Genomic DNA, 20,088 nt, shown 5'->3' with positions numbered 1-20,088 from the left:
TTTTTTTTGTGAAATGAAAATAATATTGTTATTGAGCACATGGAGATATGTAAGTATATCATGTATGATACGGAACTGACGATGACATACTCAATAAACTGAGTTTAGCATACATTGTTTTGAAAACAGTATTTTGAACTGTTACCATGTAACTCAGTGTCCGGCCAGATTGGACAAAGTTCCTTTAAATGACAAAAATTGCTGTCATGGCAGAGAAACAGTCTCAATCTTTCTGTCTTGCCTCTTGTAAGGGCAGTCAGATTTGAAGTGAATTATATTTATATTTTTTAATTTTTAACACCTCCCTTCTTCTCCCTGCTCGCTCTCTTTGTTTTGTTCTGTCTACACTTTTTTGAAGCCTTTTTCTTCGCGCTGTACTCCAAATCTAAACATCAGACATAAAAATGATCAGCTGGACTCTCGACTCAATTGACAAAATCTTTTCGATGAGGAAAAGAGGTTCTGCGGAGCCTGGCTGCCCTGATGGAACTATTGTTGCGGGGTACGTAAGAGATTCCTGGGATAAATGGAGAATCATGTGCCTCTCAGTCCTTTCCATCGAGGACGTGGAAGACATCTACCTATTTGGAACCGTGATCACGGGGCACCTGCTGATTGGGCTGGGCATTGCCCTGGTGTATCGTCAAATTCGTAAGGCGATGGCAGCCACTCAAGGAGCCCAAAGGCTGTTCGTCACAATGGAAGGATTGGGCCGGGCTGTGGGATCACAATCTTGCGATTTCTAAACTGAATCGCAAGATGGATCACATCATGGAAAAGCTGGTTGAAAGGGAAAAAATTGATATGAGACAGACAAGCCATTGTAATGTCTGTTCGCGGAAAAACAAAATCCTAATCTATGATTTGACTCCCTCGAATGGCCTTGATGCAACAACAGGAGCAGGCTGTTCTGAAAACATCCCCCCGAGGACACCTCAATAATGGACGCTTTTGACCTCCCTCCCTCTTCAACGACACCTGGAGTCAAACTTTTGCTTGCATGCAGAACGGCCCCAGGCCTATGGACACTACATCAACACACCCAAGACAATGGGCATATGCACTCACACACCCCCACCCCATGCCTTCACCACCGCTTGATTCCCCTTCGGGGTGATGGACGGCTGGCAGCGCTTCATAGCAGCAGTCGACCTCCAGGGCCCCCCCCCCCTCTGTTGCGAGTTGTCGTGATTATATGTAACCTGTTTATGTGTGCATGGCATGGAGGTTTTTTCCCCAGTCCAGACTAGGCCCCTTTAGGAGCTCAGTCTAGATTGTATTTTTTACTCATCTTCTTCCCCAGCGTTTTACCCTTTTCCCATCTTTTACGGGGCGCCTTGTGGCGACCCATCAGCGTTCCTGTTCTGTAACCCTGTACACTGTTTGTTTGTCTCATCTTGAACGGGTTTGTGCTGAAAACAAAGTTTCGTTGTACTTGTGCAATGACAATAAAGTCCTCTCCTAATCAGCTGGTGGGGGCGTGGCTTGGAGGGGTTCATTTGCATCGAAGAAGACAGAAAACGGTCTACAAAGCAAAATGTATGCGTTTTTTGGACCGAAGCACCACTAGTACATGTCATAGACCACATGTGTTTGGATTGAAAATCATAATATGATCTTCCTGATCCGGCAGATAGCACTCTTCAATGCACACTAACTCCACCTGCAGGACTGGGGTGGAACAGCATCATTTTCTATCCAAACTTAGACATGCTTAGGATAGTTTGGCCTGAAGGTGGCAAAAAAAAACCCAACCTTTAGGGGTCTTGTTGGTTTCCTTCAAGGTGGAGTCAGCTTATAGAACCCCGACCTCACTTTGTGAAAACCAAAATAACCCCAAGGAAAAGCGCGTGTGGGCTCTCCGCAACAAGGAAAACCCTTCACTTCCTGTCGGACGCTCACGCAGGAGGTAGAGGAGCACAGCGAAACACAACGGTAGTCCTGGGCTCGGAGACCTCCTTCTGAGGTCGTCCTGACTGGTCGGCTTTGAGGCCTGAGGGCGTCTCCGTGTAAGTATTAACCTCAGCCATATTTTACAAGCGCCACTTAGTGGGCCGCGCCAACATAAACAGGTGTGCGCGCCAACTAATGTCTTGTCTGCTTATCCAGCGAATAAAAATACTTATAAGGACACTTTTGCACCATGTTGATGTTTTGTCAGGAACAAAAGGGCTCAACGGCTATTTGCAGTTGCAGACATTTGGAGGCAACCAGGTGGCGTTCAGAGGTTTTGGTCTGGGGGTCTTGATGATGCCCCGTACGGCCTTGTGGTCTATGATGTCACACGGGGCCTTTGAATGGCCATGTGTTCCTCACCACTAATATCAAACAGATGATGAGAACACTCCAAATGATGGCGACTGCTGCTCACCAAGACTTAAAAAAACAACAAAAAAACGCCATCTCATCAGCGATTTGGACAAAGCCTTTTTGAAGGTTCCCTATTTTGCAAATGTGAGTGTTTATTGATGAATATGTGTCAATAAAGCCAGTTTACGTGAGGAAAAAAAATCACTTTTGAGAAAACAAACGCTCCATTGGTCACTTTTGAAGTTGCGGCTTTTCATGACGTGGCCACGCAAAGACCGCCTTCCTCGTGGACATGATGCCTTCTCTAGCCCCGCCCCCTACCGTTTCACAGAGGAAACATTTTTGTAAAGCAGCGTTTGCTACAATTCTTAAACAATGTCTGCAGTCTAAAGAAACAATTGTATTATTTTTGTGTTTGTCTCATCTTGAACGGGTTTGTGCTGAAGAACCTGCTGATTGGGCTGGGCATTGCCCTGGTGTATCGTCAAATTCGTAAGGCGATGGCAGCCACTCAAGGAGCCCAAAGGCTGTTCGTCGCAATGGAAGGATTGGGCCGGGCTGTGGGATCACAGTCTGGGGCGATTTCTGAACTGAATCGCAAAATGGATCACATCATGGAAAAGCTGGTTGAAAGGGAAAAATTGGTTATGAGGGCCCGGGATGGAATAGAATAGACAAGCCATTGTAATGTCTGTTCGCGGAAAAAAAAATCCTAATCTACGATTTGACTCCCTCGAATGGCCTTGATGCAACAACAGGAGCAGGCTGTTCTGAAAACATCCTCCCAAAGACTCCTCAATAATAGACGCTTTTGACCTCCCTCCCTCTTCAACGACACCTGGAGTCAAACTTTTGCTTGCATGCAGAATGGCCCCAGGCTTATGGACACTACATCAACACACCCAAGACAATGGGCATATACACACACGCACCCCCACCCCACACCTTCACCACCGCTTGGTTCCCCTTCGGGGTGATGGACGGCTGGCAGCGATTCATAGCAGCAGTCGACCTCCAGGCCCCCCCCCCTCTGTTGCGAGTTGTCGTGATTATATGTAACATGTTTATGTGTGCATGGAATGGAGGTTTTTTTCCCACTCCAGACTAGGCCCCCTTAGGAGCCCAGTCTCATCTTGAACGGGTTTGTGCTGAAGAACAAAGTTTTGTTGTACTTGTGCAAGGACAATAAAGACCTACCTGCCTACCTACCTACCTACCTACCTTTCAGACGATACAACCACAGCCTGTGCAGGAAGAAACACGGAAACTAATACAAATATTAACACAATACATCAATAAATGGTCCGCTCCCTGTATGATCAGTGTCAGAGCTTGGTCCGCATTGCCGGCAGTAAGTCGGACACGTTTCCAGTGAGGGTTGGACTCCGCCAAGGCTGCCCTTTTTCACCCATTCTGTTCATAACTTTTATGGACAGAATTTCTAGGTGCAGTCAGGGCTTTGAGGGGATCCGGTTTGGTGGCTGCAGGATTAGGTCTCTGCTTTTTGCAGATGATGTGGTCCTGATGGCTTCATCTGGCCAGGATCTTCAGCTCTCACTGGATCGGTTCACAGCCGAGTGTGAAGCGACTGGGATGGGAATCAGCACCTCCAAGTCCGAGTCCATGGTTCTCGCCCGGAAAAGGGTGGAGTGCCATCTCCGGGTTGCGGAGGAGACCCTGCCCCAAGTGGAGGAGTTCAAGTACCTCGGAGTCTTGTTCACGAGTGAGGGAAGAGTGGTTGGTGACATAGACAAGCGGATCGGTGCGGCGTCTTCAGTAATGCGGACGCTGTATCGATCCGTTGTGGTGAAGAAGAAGCTGAGCCGAAAGGCAAAGCTCTCAATTTACCGGTCGATCTACGTTCCCATCCTCACCTATGGTCATGAGCTTTGGGTTATGACCGAAAGGACAAGATCACGGGTACAAGCGGCCCAAATGAGTTTCCTCCGCCAGGTGGCGGGGCTCTCCCTTAGAGATAGATTGAGAAGCTCTGTCATCCGGGAGGAGCTCAAAGTAAAGCCGCTGCTCCTCCACATGGAGAGGAGCCAGATGAGGTGGTTCGGGCATCTGGTCAGGATGCCACCCGAACGCCTCCCTAGGGAAGTGTTTAGGGCACGTCCGACCGGTAGGAGGCCACGGGGAAGACCCAGGACACGTTGGGAGGACTATGTCTCCCGGCTGGCCTGGGAACAAATGCAATGAATCCTTTAATTAGCATTAAAGCTACAGACATGTTGTGTTCTCAGCAGAGCTCATGAAAAGCCCTTTTAAATTCCAGCATCAAGGTCCAATTTTGGACAACATGGTTCTACAATGCACTGTTGTAGGAGCCTTTAATTGAACATTTTTAATTGTCCTGTCATGAGGTCAGGTCCTGTCTGGTCAGCGGTCACCACGGTCCACTTGTCCACATCACTGACTGCTCCCTAAGTGGCCTTTCAGGTCAAACGACCACCCGCAGGAATTCCAGCCGGGACATTCCATGGCCGCCATTCCCTCAGGTTCACATCACCGAGGGCGTGGTAGGGTAAAAGGTCGCACAGGTGCCATCCGGGAGGCCCCGCAGTCCCCCAACTCCTATAGCTATGAGTTAAAGATGCGGAATGTTAATCTGTCAACGCGTGGTCACGCTGCCTTTGAGTCACGCGGTCGCCGCGCTTCTCCCGGCGCCTGTGCAGCGTGAATAGCGCTAACATGTTGTGACACCGAGAGAGACGTCTCAAAGACGCATGTCAACGCGCGGCCATCTTTCTGGAATGTTGTTCATTCCCCATACAGATTCAAGTCTAGAGGCCCGAGGTGGATGCGGTACAGCTCTTAAAGGCATCAAACTGTGTAGAGCTGATGCGTGTTAGCAACCTTTATTGGACTTCCTGTCATCTGCATTGTCTGCGTGCTGAAGCCTGTTTTATCAGGAAACAAATGCAACAAAAATATTGTTTTTTATAATCACCTCATGATCGCAAAAAGACAAAATTTAGGGTTAAAAAAAACTAATTTTACAGAGTGACATAACACTGGTTATTATGATAAGACATTAAAAAGTGTGAAAAAATTCCAATTAGTCCCGATTCTTATTTGTAACGATTCTTAATCGATTCATAAAAATACATTTTATTTTTTAAAACATGTTATAATCACCTCACGACGGCAAAAAGACAACATTTTTAATGTAGTAACATTCGTAATAACATGTAATATATACATGACGTAAGTATATATGTCATGTAGTAACATTCATAATATGTAATATATACATGATGTGAGTATATATGTAATGCAGTAACATTCATAATAACATTTAATATATACATGATGTAAGTATATATGTCATGTAGTAACATTCATAATAACATGTAATATATACATGATGTAAGTATATATGTCATGTAGTAACATTCATAATAACATGTAATATATACATGATGTAAGTATATATGTCCTGTAGTAACATTTATAATAACATGTAATATATACATGATGTAAGTATATATGTCCTGTAGTAACATTCACAATAACATGTAATATATACATGATGTAAGCATATATGTCATGTAGTAACATTCATAATAACAGCACCACAGTTCGCTCACAATAAACAATAAACACTTAGGTATTTTTTACATGTGAATAATATAAATAAAGTCTATTATACAGCATCATTCACATGTGAATAATTTAAATACAGTCGATTATACAGCATTATTCACAAGTGAATAATTTAAATACAGTCTATTATACAGCATTATTCACAAGTGAATAATATAAATACAGTCTATTTTACAGCATTATTCACATGTGAATAATATAAATACAGTCTATTATACAGCATTATTCACATGTGAATAATATGAATATAGTCTATTATACAGCAATATTCACATGTGAATAATACAAATAAAGTATATTATACAGCATTATTCACATGTGAATAACATAAATACAGTCTATTATACAGCATTATTCACACGTGAATAATATAAATACAGTCTATTATCCAGCATTATTCACGTGTGAATAATATAAATACAGTCTATTATACAGCATTATTCGCATGTGCATAATAAGAATACAGTCTATTATACACCATTATTCACACGTGAATAATATAAATACAGTCTATTATACAGCATTATTCACATGTGCATAATAAGAATACAGTCTATTATACAGCATTATTCACATGTGAATAATATTATATAAATTGCATTGAAACAATTTGGATCCCGCTTCTGACGCCGCTGTTAGTTCCAATGCACTCGCAAGCCTTCATTAAAAGTGATTCATTTTGTGAGCAGAAGTCACGACAACCGCATACTTATTCTAAGAGTTGAAAAACTTGCCTCGATCCCAAAATGTAAATATTAATGTGATGAATCGTGTCCTCTTAATCGTCCTCCAGAGCACATTCATCAACGCGGGTGTCAAGCGGGTTCAAAGTTGCATTATATTCAAATTGGTCACACATCATTTGTCAGTGAGCGCATCATTTGCAAACAATAAACCAGCGACGGGTTTGGGAGGGTGGAGGTGGACCGGGGAGACCACTGGGTGACCCCTCCTGCATGTGGCTCCTCATCTGGGGCCAATATCTTGCAGCCATCGCGATCCTCCGTGGGGGGAAGCCGGCCTCTTTTGAGCGCTTCCAAAAAGGACATTTGAGGAGTCGCGGCAACGCAGATTGACAGCTTTTGGTGGAGCGTGTGTGTTGTTTCTACAGCATCTGTCTTCCCGCTCGCAGGCCTTGGAAATCAGGCGCACATTGCGTGAGACCCCGGGGCCCCGCCGTCGTCTGCCATAGCACTCGTCAGCGGGCCGTTCATTAGGGGATAAACACAAAAAGCACAAACAATAAACACAGAAGCCGCAAGCAGCCGTGCCCTGCAGGAGCGAGCCAGGAGAAGTCGCTCATCTGTTGGAGATTTAACGGGGAAGTTCAGCGTGGTGCAGATAGCGCCGCCCGGATGGCACTCATTGCACATCTGGCTGCACGTGTCTCGCTTCCAAATATTAACCTGTTTTGTCGCACTTTTGTATTGTTTATGGGGCTCCGCGACAGGTGGGGCTGAGCTGTAATGTTCATGAGTGAAACAGCGCTCCTTCTACAATCGCCCCGCAAAACCAAAGTTGCGGCGCAAATGTTTTTCCAACATGGCCCCCGTCTGTCCCTGCACACTAAGTGCATTTTGCACTTCCTCCAGAAAAAAAAAGCGCTTTATGACCAATGCACAAACACATTCCGACACCTCCAAACTCTCACTTCCTGTGTTTAGTGACACATGAGATGGGGTTTGGAAGGTGTATGTGCAGAGATGGGGTTTGGAAGGTGTATGTGCACAGTGTGATCGCTCCAACTGTTAAGAATACATATTTAGGACAAAAAATAATACTTTTGTTTTAAAACTACGCTTCATCATACATACTGTGTAATGCATATGTTCCTTTTTGACTGTACTTAGATGTATAATAGACTGTATTTATATCATTCACATGTGAATAATGCTGTATAATAGACTGTATTTATATTATTCACATGTGAAAAATTGTGTATAATAGACTGTATTTATATTATTCACATGTGAAAAATTATGTATAATAGACTGTATTTATATTATTCACATGTGAATTATGCTGTATAATAGACTGTATTTATATTATTCACTTGTGAATAATGCTGTATAATAGACTGTATTGATATTATTAACATGTGAATAACGCTGTATAATAGACGGTATTTACCGTATATTATTCACATGTGAATTATGCTGTATAATAGACTGTATATATATATATATATATATATATATATATATATATATATATATATATATATATATATATATATATATATATATATATATATATATATATATCCAATCCAATCCACTTTATTTATATAGCACATTTAAACAACAAGACTGTGCAGCACTTTGGAAACAGTCATGTTAAAAACAATATTAAAAACAATATTAAAAACAATATTATGCTCCACCAATGACTGAATAAAAACAAAAAATAAATAAATATAAAACCAATACAAAAATAAATATGATAAAAAACTATTTTAAAAGGTAAAACCAATTAAAACAGTAAATATAAATCAAAATGTATAAAAAAAATAAAATATATATTTAACTAAATATATGTGTATATATATATATATATACATATATATATATATATATATATATATACATATATATATATATATATATACATATATATATATATATATATATATATACATATATATATATATGTGTGTGTATGTATATACATAAACACACACACACACATATATATATATATATATATATATATATATATATATATATATATATATATATATATATATATATATATATATATATATATATATATATATATATATATATATATATATATATATATATATATATATATATATATATAGTCTGTGCGTGTGTGTGTATATATATATATATATATATATATATATATATATATATATAGTCTGTGCGTGTGTGTATATAAATATATATATAGTCTGTGCGTGTGTGTGTATATATATATACACATATATATATAGCCTATTATTTGTGCACTATTGACTGGCGATGCACCAAAAATTTGGCTGCCGAATGAAGACTTTGATCACCGCTGCCGAAACCTGACCTTGTGATGCCGTAAAGTAGATGCATGAGATTGTCTCCTCAGCATGTTTGCGATGTCGTCGTAACTTTAATACATCCCAGATATACCCGAGGAACAGCCATCTACAAAATATGCAAACATTTAAAGGGACAGCGGCGGTTTTTATTTGTTGCTAGTTGTAAACATGGTCGTTTCCTGCAGGAAAAAAGGTGCTAACAAAAATATAGTCGGGACGCTGGTGGTTTACATTTTTTGAAGACATAGACTCACCCGGAACATGTTCTTCTCTATTTGAGTGGAAACATGTCCCGGCCACGCTCCCCTATAGTGGAAAAGAGAGCATCGCCTGGGGTCAGGACCTCCCAGGGGGGGAAGACGCGGCCGTCCTATCAGCAGGGCTGTCCCGACATGTAGAAGACACGTGACGCACAGCTTCCTGTTCCTGTTACCGTGCCGACGCCTGCGCTTTGTTTTTGTCTCCAACGTCACATCTCGCCACCTAGGCTAAGCTGAAAGTCAAACACGAGTGCCATTTTGAAATCGTGTCGGTCATGTGACTCACACAAAGACAGAAAAAAGAAAAAAAAAAAAGGCTCATCAAATTGAAGCCAGAACAAGCCAAATGGTTTTTAAAGGCAGGGAAAGCAAACTGGCCTCAATTTAGAGAACAAAATCCAGCTTTAATGCTTTAATCGGTCATCTGTTTGCAATCTCCCAACACTTGTGAGCACCTAAACACATCATTTGGTGCTTGGGATTACTGGTGTCAACTTAACCAGACTGCTGACACTGGAAATGACTTCAAGTGTCACAAGCGGCTTCCTAAATATTGGCAAATTACGCAAAGTAAAGATTTCCTTGTTTTCATAATAAAAAAAATTGTATTCTTCAATGTTTGCATCTCTGGTTTGTTTTCCTCGAGTCTTCAAAAAAACATACAAAAGCCACAACCAGTGAAGTTGTCACGCTGTGTAAATGGTAAATAAAACCAGAATACAATGATTTATAAATCCTTTTCAACTTATTTTCAACTGAATAGACTGAAAAGACAAGATATTTCATGTTCACACTAAGAAACGTTATTTTTGGCAAATATTAGCTCATTTGGAATTTGATGCCAGCAACATGTTTCAAAAAAGCTGGCACTAGTGGCAAAAAAGACTGAGAAACATGAGGAATGCTCATCAAAGACTTATTTGGAACATCCCACAGGTGAACAGGCTAATTGGGAACAGGTGGGTGCCATGATTGGGTATAAAAGTAGATTCCATGAAAGGCTCAGTCATTCACAAACAAGGACGGGGCGAAGGTCACCACTTTGTCAACAAATGCCTGAGCAAATTGTTTAAGAACAACATTTCTCAACCAGCTATTGCAAGGAATTTAGGGATTTCACCATCTACGCTCCGTAATATCATCAAAAGGTTCAGAGAATCTGGAGAAATCACTGCGCGTAAGCGTAATAAACATTGAAAGCCTGTGACCTTGGATCCTTCAGGCGGTACTGCATCAAAAAGCGACATCAGTGTGTAAAGGATATCACCCCATGGGCTCAGGAACACTTCAGAAAACCACCGTCAGTAACTACAGTCGGTCGCTACATCTGTAAGTGCAAGTTAAAACTCTACTATGCAAAGCCAAAGCCATTCATCAACAACACCCAGAAACGTTTCGCTTTGCCCGGGCTCATCTAAGATGGACTGATGCAAAGTGGAATAGCGTTCTGTGGTCTGACGAGTCCACATTTCAAGTCGTTTTTAGAAACTGTGGACGTCGTGTCCTCCGGACCAAAGAGGTAAAGAACCATCCGGACTGTTCTAGGGTGAAAGTGTAAAAGGCAGCATGTGTGATGGTATGGGGGTGTATTAGTGGCCAAGACATGGGTAACTTACACATCTGTGAAGGCACCATTAATGCTGAAAGGTACATACAGCTTTTGGAGCAACATATGTTGTTATCATGGACGCCCCTGATGGAGGACGAGGAATAGCTAAACATGCTTCACTACACACCGTAGGAGGATACAATAGCTCACCTGTGTCACAATGTAAACAAACGCCATGGGTGGATCTACACCTGACATCCACTGCAATGATACCAAGTACAGGAGGGTATCTAGTCTGTACTACTATGATTACATCAATATTTGAATATGACCAATGTATGATCCTGTAACTACTTGGTATCGGATCCATACCTAAATGTGTGGTATCATCCAAAACTAATGTAAAGTATCAAAGAAGAGAAGAATAAGTGATTATTACATGTTAACAGAAGTGTAGATAGAACATGTTAAAACAGAAAATAAGCAGATATTAACAGTAAATGAACAAGTAGATTAATTATCAATTTTTACAGTTTCTCCTTTATAATGTAGACAAAATAATAGAATGGAAAATGACACAATATGTTCGTCAGCAGACTAATTAGGAGTCTTTGTTTGTTTACTTACTACTCAAAGACAAGTTGTCTAGTATGTTCACTATTTTATTTAAGGACTAAATTACAATAATAAACATATGTTTCATGTACACTAAGATTTGTTCTTCAAATAAAGCTAATAATGCCATTTTTTGTGGTCTCCTTTATTTAGAAAATTATCGAAAAGTATCGAAACACATTTAGGTTCCGGCACCAAAATATTGGTATCGAGACAACCCTAGTACTAACTAACCCAACCTAACAGCTTTGTCTGCCAATTAATAATAAACATATATTTAATGTACCCGAAGATTTTTTGTTAAAATAAAGCCAATAATTACATTTTTGGGGTCCCCTTTATGTACTGCATAAAAGTATCGCAAAGAATCGAAACACATTTAGGTTCCGGCACCAAAATATTGGTATCGAGACAACCCTAGTACTAACTAACCCAACCTAACAGTTTTGTCTGCAAATTAATAATAACATATATTTAGTGTACCCGAATATTTTGTGTTAAAATAAAGCCAATAATGCAATTTTTGGGGTCAACCTTTATTTACTTGTATAAAAGTATCGAAAAGTATCAAAATACATTTAGGTTCTGGTACCAAAATATTGGTATCGATTTACACACTCAAAGTTCGTACATCCACACGCACATTCATTATACAAACATACTGTATACACATACTGTACATATACATTCACTGTAAAAACATACATATACACATACTGTACATATACACTCACTGTACAAACACACACATACACATACTACACATGCATTCACTGTACAAACACACACATACATATACTGTACATATACATTCACTGTACAAACACACATATACACATACTGTACATATACATTCACTGTTCAAACACACATATACACATACTGTACATATACATTCACTGTTCAAACACACATATACACATACTGTACATATACATTCGCTGTACACACATATACACATACTGTACATATACATTCACTGTACAAGCACACATACACATTCTGTACATATACAAGTACATATGCACACATACACTCATGCACATAATCACGTTTCATCAAACATATATTAACATTGTTGCCCTAGGGTAAACTGGGTATAACACATGGCACACTGAAAAAGCTTAACCTATTGTTACTATAACAATCTACAAGGTTAATGTAGGTTGCTTCTCTTTCTTCCCCTCCATTTTTCTGCATTCTTTCGTATCTCAAGTTATCATTACGTATATATATTGTTGCATTTGAACAATTGTATTGTTGATAATAAAGGTAAAGTACTGGTAGTGTTTATTATCAATAGCACTATTTCTATTGGTATTCATATTGCTCCATTTTTAGTGTAATAATGCTCATTGTCATTTCTGTATTTTTTTTTAAAATTTTCGCTAACTGCTTATTTGCTATTACTTTTACCATCATATTTGTACATGTCGTATTTGCTGATGTTGCTCTGTTGTTGTTGTTGTTGTTGTTGTGTTTGCTGTTGTTGTTTTTGTCTCTCTGTCTAATCCCCCTCTTGTCACCACAATTCCCCCCTCTGTCTTCCTTTTTCTCTCTTTCTATCTCCTCCTGCTCCGGCCCGGCTGCACCAAATGATAATATAAATACATTTAATAAAGTCAAAATACAAGTAAGGCAACAAGAGAAGTATCCTACACTTCTCTTTTGTAAAGTAAATCTGAACAGCCGATATGGGCATCTACATCTGCTATATGATTTGCCCGAGAAGCTGGGCAGGACATTATAAAAAAAAAATAAAAAAAAATAATAATAATAATAATATTGGTATCGAGACAACCCTAGTACTAACTAACCCAACCTAACAGTTTTGTCTGCCAATTAATAATAAACATTTATCTAATGTACCCGAAGATTTTTTGTTAAAATAAAGCAAATAATGACATTTTTGGGGTCCCCTTTATGTACTGCATAAAAGTATCGCAAAGAATCAAAACACATTTAGGTTCCGGCACTAAAATATTGGTATCGAGACAACCCTAGTACTAACTAACCCAACCTAACAGTTTTTGTCTGCAAATTAATAATAAACATATATTTAATGTACCCGAATATTTTGTGTTAAAATAAAGCCAATAATGCAATTTTTGGGGTCAACCTTTATTTACTTGTATAAAAGTATCAAAAAGTATCAAAATACATTTAGGTCCTGGTACCAAAATATTGGTATCGAGATAACCCTAGTACTAAGTAACCCAACCTAACAGTTTTGTCTGCAAATTAATAATAAACATATATTAAATGTACCTGAATATTTTGTGTTAAAATAAAGCCAATAATGCAATTTTTGGGGTCAACCTTTATTTACTTGTATAAAAGTATCAAAAAGTATCAAAATACATTTAGGTTCTGGTACCAAAATATTGGTATCAAGACAACCCTAGTACTAACTAACCCAACCTAACAGTTTTGTCTGCAAATTAATAATAAACATATATTTAATGTACCTGAATATTTTGTGTTAAAATAAAGCCAATAATGCAATTTTTGGGGTCAACCTTTATTTACTTGTATAAAAGTATCGAAAAGTATCAAAATACATTTAGGTTCTGGTACCAAAATATTGGTATCGAGACAACCCTAGTACTAACTAACCCAACCTAACAGTTTTGTCTGCAAATTAATAATAAACATATATTTAATGTACCCGAAGATTTTTTGTTAAAATAAAGCAAATAATGACATTTTTGGGGTCCCCTTTATGTACTGCATAAAAGTATCGCAAAGAATCGAAACACATTTAGGTTCCGGCACCAAAATATTGGTATCGAGACAACCCTAGTACTAACTAACCAAACCTAACAGTTTTGTCTGCAAATTAATAATAAACATATATTTAATGTACCCGAAGATTTTTTGTTAAAATAAAGCAAATAATGACATTTTTGGGGTCCCTTTTATGTACTGCATAAAAGTATCGCAAAGAATCAAAACACATTTAGGTTCCGGCACCAAAATATTGGTATCGAGACAACCCTAGTACTAACTAACCCAACCTAACAGTTTTTGTCTGCAAATTAATAATAAACATATATTTAATGTACCCGAATATTTTGTGTTAAAATAAAGCCAATAATGCAATTTTTGGGGTCAACCTTTATTTACTTGTATAAAAGTATCAAAAAGTATCAAAATACATTTAGGTTCTGGTACCAAAATATTGGTATCAAGACAACCCTAGTACTAACTAACCCAACCTAACAGTTTTGTCTGCAAATTAATAATAAACATATATTTAATGTACCTGAATATTTTGTGTTAAAATAAAGCCAATAATGCAATTTTTGGGGTCAACCTTTATTTACTTGTATAAAAGTATCGAAAAGTATCAAAATACATTTAGGTTCTGGTACCAAAATATTGGTATCGAGACAACCCTAGTACTAACTAACCCAACCTAACAGTTTTGTCTGCAAATTAATAATAAACATATATTTAATGTACCCGAAGATTTTTTGTTAAAATAAAGCAAATAATGACATTTTTGGGGTCCCCTTTATGTACTGCATAAAAGTATCGCAAAGAATCAAAACACATTTAGGTTCCGGCACTAAAATATTGGTATCGAGACAACCCTAGTACTAACTAACCCAACCTAACAGTTTTTGTCTGCAAATTAATAATAAACATATATTTAATGTACCCGAATATTTTGTGTTAAAATAAAGCCAATAATGCAATTTTTGGGGTCAACCTTTATTTACTTGTATAAAAGTATCGAAAAGTATCAAAATACATTTAGGTTCTGGTACCAAAATATTGGTATCAAGACAACCCTAGTACTAACTAACCCAACCTAACAGTTTTGTCTGCAAATTAATAATAAACATATATTTAATGTACCTGAATATTTTGTGTTAAAATAAAGCCAATAATGCAATTTTTGGGGTCAACCTTTATTTACTTGTATAAAAGTATCGAAAAGTATCAAAATACATTTAGGTTCTGGTACCAAAATATTGGTATCAAGACAACCCTAGTACTAACTAACCCAACCTAACAGTTTTGTCTGCAAATTAATAATAAACATATATTTAATGTACCTGAATATTTTGTGTTAAAATAATGCCAATAATGCAATTTTTGGGGTCAACCTTTATTTACTTGTATAAAAGTATCGAAAAGTATCAAAATACATTTAGGTTCTGGTACCAAAATATTGGTATCGAGACAACCCTAGTACTAACTAACCCAACCTAACAGTTTTGTCTGCAAATTAATAATAAACATATATTTAATGTACCCGAAGATTTTTTGTTTAAATAAAGCAAATAATGACATTTTTGGGGTCCCCTTTATGTACTGCATAAAAGTATCGCAAAGAATCGAAACACATTTAGGTTCCGGCACCAAAATATTGGTATCGAGACAACCCTAGTACTAACTAACCAAACCTAACAGTTTTGTCTGCAAATTAATAATAAACATATATTTAATGTACCCGAAGATTTTTTGTTAAAATAAAGCAAATAATGACATTTTTGGGGTCCCCTTTATGTACTGCATAAAAGTATCGCAAAGAATCGAAACACATTTAGGTTCCGGCACCAAAATATTGGTATCGAGACAACCCTAGTACTAACTAACCAAACCTAACAGTTTTGTCTGCAAATTAATAATAAACATATATTTAATGTACCCGAAGATTTTTTGTTAAAATAAAGCAAATAATGACATTTTTGGGGTCCCCTTTATGTACTGCATAAAAGTATCGCAAAGAATCAAAACACATTTAGGTTCCGGCACCAAAATATTGGTATCGAGACAACCCTAGTACTAACTAACCCAACCTAACAGTTTTTGTCTGCAAATTAATAATAAACATATATTTAATGTACCTGAATATTTTGTGTTAAAATAAAGCCAATAATGCAATTTTTGGGGTCAACCTTTGTTTACTTGTATAAAAGTATCGCAAAGAATCAAAACACATTTAGGTTCCGGCACCAAAATATTGGTATCGAGACAACCCTAGTACTAACTAACCCAACCTAACAGTTTTTGTCTGCAAATTAATAATAAACATATATTTAATGTACCCGAATATTTTGTGTTAAAATAAAGCCAATAATGCAATTTTTGTGGTCAACCTTTATTTACTTGTATAAAAGTATCAAAAAGTATCAAAATACATTTAGGTTCTGGTACCAAATTATTGGTATCAAGACAACCCTAGTACTAACTAACCCAACCTAACAGTTTTGTCTGCAAATTAATAATAAACATATATTTAATGTACCTGAATATTTTGTGTTAAAATAAAGCCAATAATGCAATTTTTGGGGTCAACCTTTATTTACTTGTATAAAAGTATCGAAAAGTATCAAAATACATTTAGGTTCTGGTACCAAAATATTGGTATCGAGACAACCCTAGTACTAACTAACCCAACCTAACAGTTTTGTCTGCAAATTAATAATAAACATATATTTAATGTACCCGAAGATTTTTTGTTAAAATAAAGCAAATAATGACATTTTTGGGGTCCCCTTTATGTACTGCATAAAAGTATCGCAAAGAATCAAAACACATTTAGGTTCCGGCACTAAAATATTGGTATCGAGACAACCCTAGTACTAACTAACCCAACCTAACAGTTTTTGTCTGCAAATTAATAATAAACATATATTTAATGTACCCGAATATTTTGTGTTAAAATAAAGCCAATAATGCAATTTTTGGGGTCAACCTTTATTTACTTGTATAAAAGTATCGAAAAGTATCAAAATACATTTAGGTTCTGGTACCAAAATATTGGTATCAAGACAACCCTAGTACTAACTAACCCAACCTAACAGTTTTGTCTGCAAATTAATAATAAACATATATTTAATGTACCTGAATATTTTGTGTTAAAATAAAGCCAATAATGCAATTTTTGGGGTCAACCTTTATTTACTTGTATAAAAGTATCGAAAAGTATCAAAATACATTTAGGTTCTGGTACCAAAATATTGGTATCGAGACAACCCTAGTACTAACTAACCCAACCTAACAGTTTTGTCTGCAAATTAATAATAAACATATATTTAATGTACCTGAATATTTTGTGTTAAAATAATGCCAATAATGCAATTTTTGGGGTCAACCTTTATTTACTTGTATAAAAGTATCGAAAAGTATCAAAATACATTTAGGTTCTGGTACCAAAATATTGGTATCGAGACAACCCTAGTACTAACTAACCCAACCTAACAGTTTTGTCTGCAAATTAATAATAAACATATATTTAATGTACCCGAAGATTTTTTGTTAAAATAAAGCAAATAATGACATTTTTGGGGTCCCCTTTATGTACTGCATAAAAGTATCGCAAAGAATCGAAACACATTTAGGTTCCGGCACCAAAATATTGGTATCGAGACAACCCTAGTACTAACTAACCAAACCTAACAGTTTTGTCTGCAAATTAATAATAAACATATATTTAATGTACCCGAAGATTTTTTGTTAAAATAAAGCAAATAATGACATTTTTGGGGTCCCCTTTATGTACTGCATAAAAGTATCGCAAAGAATCGAAACACATTTAGGTTCCGGCACCAAAATATTGGTATCGAGACAACCCTAGTACTAACTAACCAAACCTAACAGTTTTGTCTGCAAATTAATAATAAACATATATTTAATGTACCCGAAGATTTTTTGTTAAAATAAAGCAAATAATGACATTTTTGGGGTCCCCTTTATGTACTGCATAAAAGTATCGCAAAGAATCAAAACACATTTAGGTTCCGGCACCAAAATATTGGTATCGAGACAACCCTAGTACTAACTAACCCAACCTAACAGTTTTTGTCTGCAAATTAATAATAAACATATATTTAATGTACCTGAATATTTTGTGTTAAAATAAAGCCAATAATGCAATTTTTGGGGTCAACCTTTGTTTACTTGTATAAAAGTATCGAAAAGTATCAAAATACATTTAGGTTCTGGTACCAAAATATTGGTATCGAGACAACCCTAGTACTAACTAACCCAACCTAACAGTTTTGTCTGCAAATTAATAATAAACATATATTTAATGTACCTGAATATTTTGTGTTAAAATAAAGCCAATAATGCAATTTTTGGGGTCAACCTTTATTTACTTGTATAAAAGTATCGAAAAGTATCAAAATACATTTAGGTTCTGGTACCAAAATATTGGTATCGAGACAACCCTAGTACTAACTAACCCAACCTAACAGTTTTGTCTGCAAATTAATAATAAACATATATTTAATGTACCCGAAGATTTTTTGTTAAAATAAAGCAAATAATGACATTTTTGGGGTCCCCTTTATGTACTGCATAAAAGTATCGCAAAGAATCGAAACACATTTAGGTTCCGGCACCAAAATATTGGTATCGAGACAACCCTAGTACTAACTAACCAAACCTAACAGTTTTGTCTGCAAATTAATAATAAACATATATTTAATGTACCCGAAGATTTTTTGTTAAAATAAAGCAAATAATGACATTTTTGGGGTCCCCTTTATGTACTGCATAAAAGTATCGCAAAGAATCGAAACACATTTAGGTTCCGGCACCAAAATATTGGTATCGAGACAACCCTAGTACTAACTAACCAAACCTAACAGTTTTGTCTGCAAATTAATAATAAACATATATTTAATGTACCCGAAGATTTTTTGTTAAAATAAAGCAAATAATGACATTTTTGGGGTCCCCTTTATGTACTGCATAAAAGTATCGCAAAGAATCAAAACACATTTAGGTTCCGGCACCAAAATATTGGTATCGAGACAACCCTAGTACTAACTAACCCAACCTAACAGTTTTTGTCTGCAAATTAATAATAAACATATATTTAATGTACCCGAAGATTTTTTTGTTAAAATAAAGCAAATAATGACATTTTTGGGGTCCCCTTTATGTACTGCATAAAAGTATCGCAAAGAATCAAAACACATTTAGGTTCCGGCACTAAAATATTGGTATCGAGACAACCCAAGTACTAACTAACCCAACCTAACAGTTTTTGTCTGCAAATTAATAATAAACATATATTTAATGTACCCGAATATTTTGTGTTAAAATAAAGCCAATAATGCAATTTTTGGGGTCAACCTTTATTTACTTGTATAAAAGTATCGAAAAGTATCAAAATACATTTAGGTTCTGGTACCAAAATATTGGTATCGAGACAACCCTAGTACTAACTAACCCAACCTAACAGTTTTGTCTGCAAATTAATAATAAACATATATTAAATGTACCTGAATATTTTGTGTTAAAATAAAGCCAATAATGCAATTTTTGGGGTCAACCTTTATTTACTTGTATAAAAGTATCAAAAAGTATCAAAATACATTTAGGTTCTGGTACCAAAATATTGGTATCAAGACAACCCTAGTACTAACTAACCCAACCTAACAGTTTTGTCTGCAAATTAATAATAAACATATATTTAATGTACCTGAATATTTTGTGTTAAAATAAAGCCAATAATGCAATTTTTGGGGTCAACCTTTATTTACTTGTATAAAAGTATCGAAAAGTATCAAAATACATTTAGGTTCTGGTACCAAAATATTGGTATCAAGACAACCCTAGTACTAACTAACCCAACCTAACAGTTTTGTCTGCAAATTAATAATAAACATATATTTAATGTACCCGAAGATTTTTTGTTAAAATAAAGCAAATAATGACATTTTTGGGGTCCCCTTTAT

This window comes from Entelurus aequoreus, linkage group LG10 (assembly GCF_033978785.1).
Source record: "Entelurus aequoreus isolate RoL-2023_Sb linkage group LG10, RoL_Eaeq_v1.1, whole genome shotgun sequence".
In the NCBI taxonomy this organism is placed as follows: Eukaryota; Metazoa; Chordata; class Actinopteri; order Syngnathiformes; family Syngnathidae; genus Entelurus; species Entelurus aequoreus.
This window is presented reverse-complemented; position numbering follows the sequence as displayed.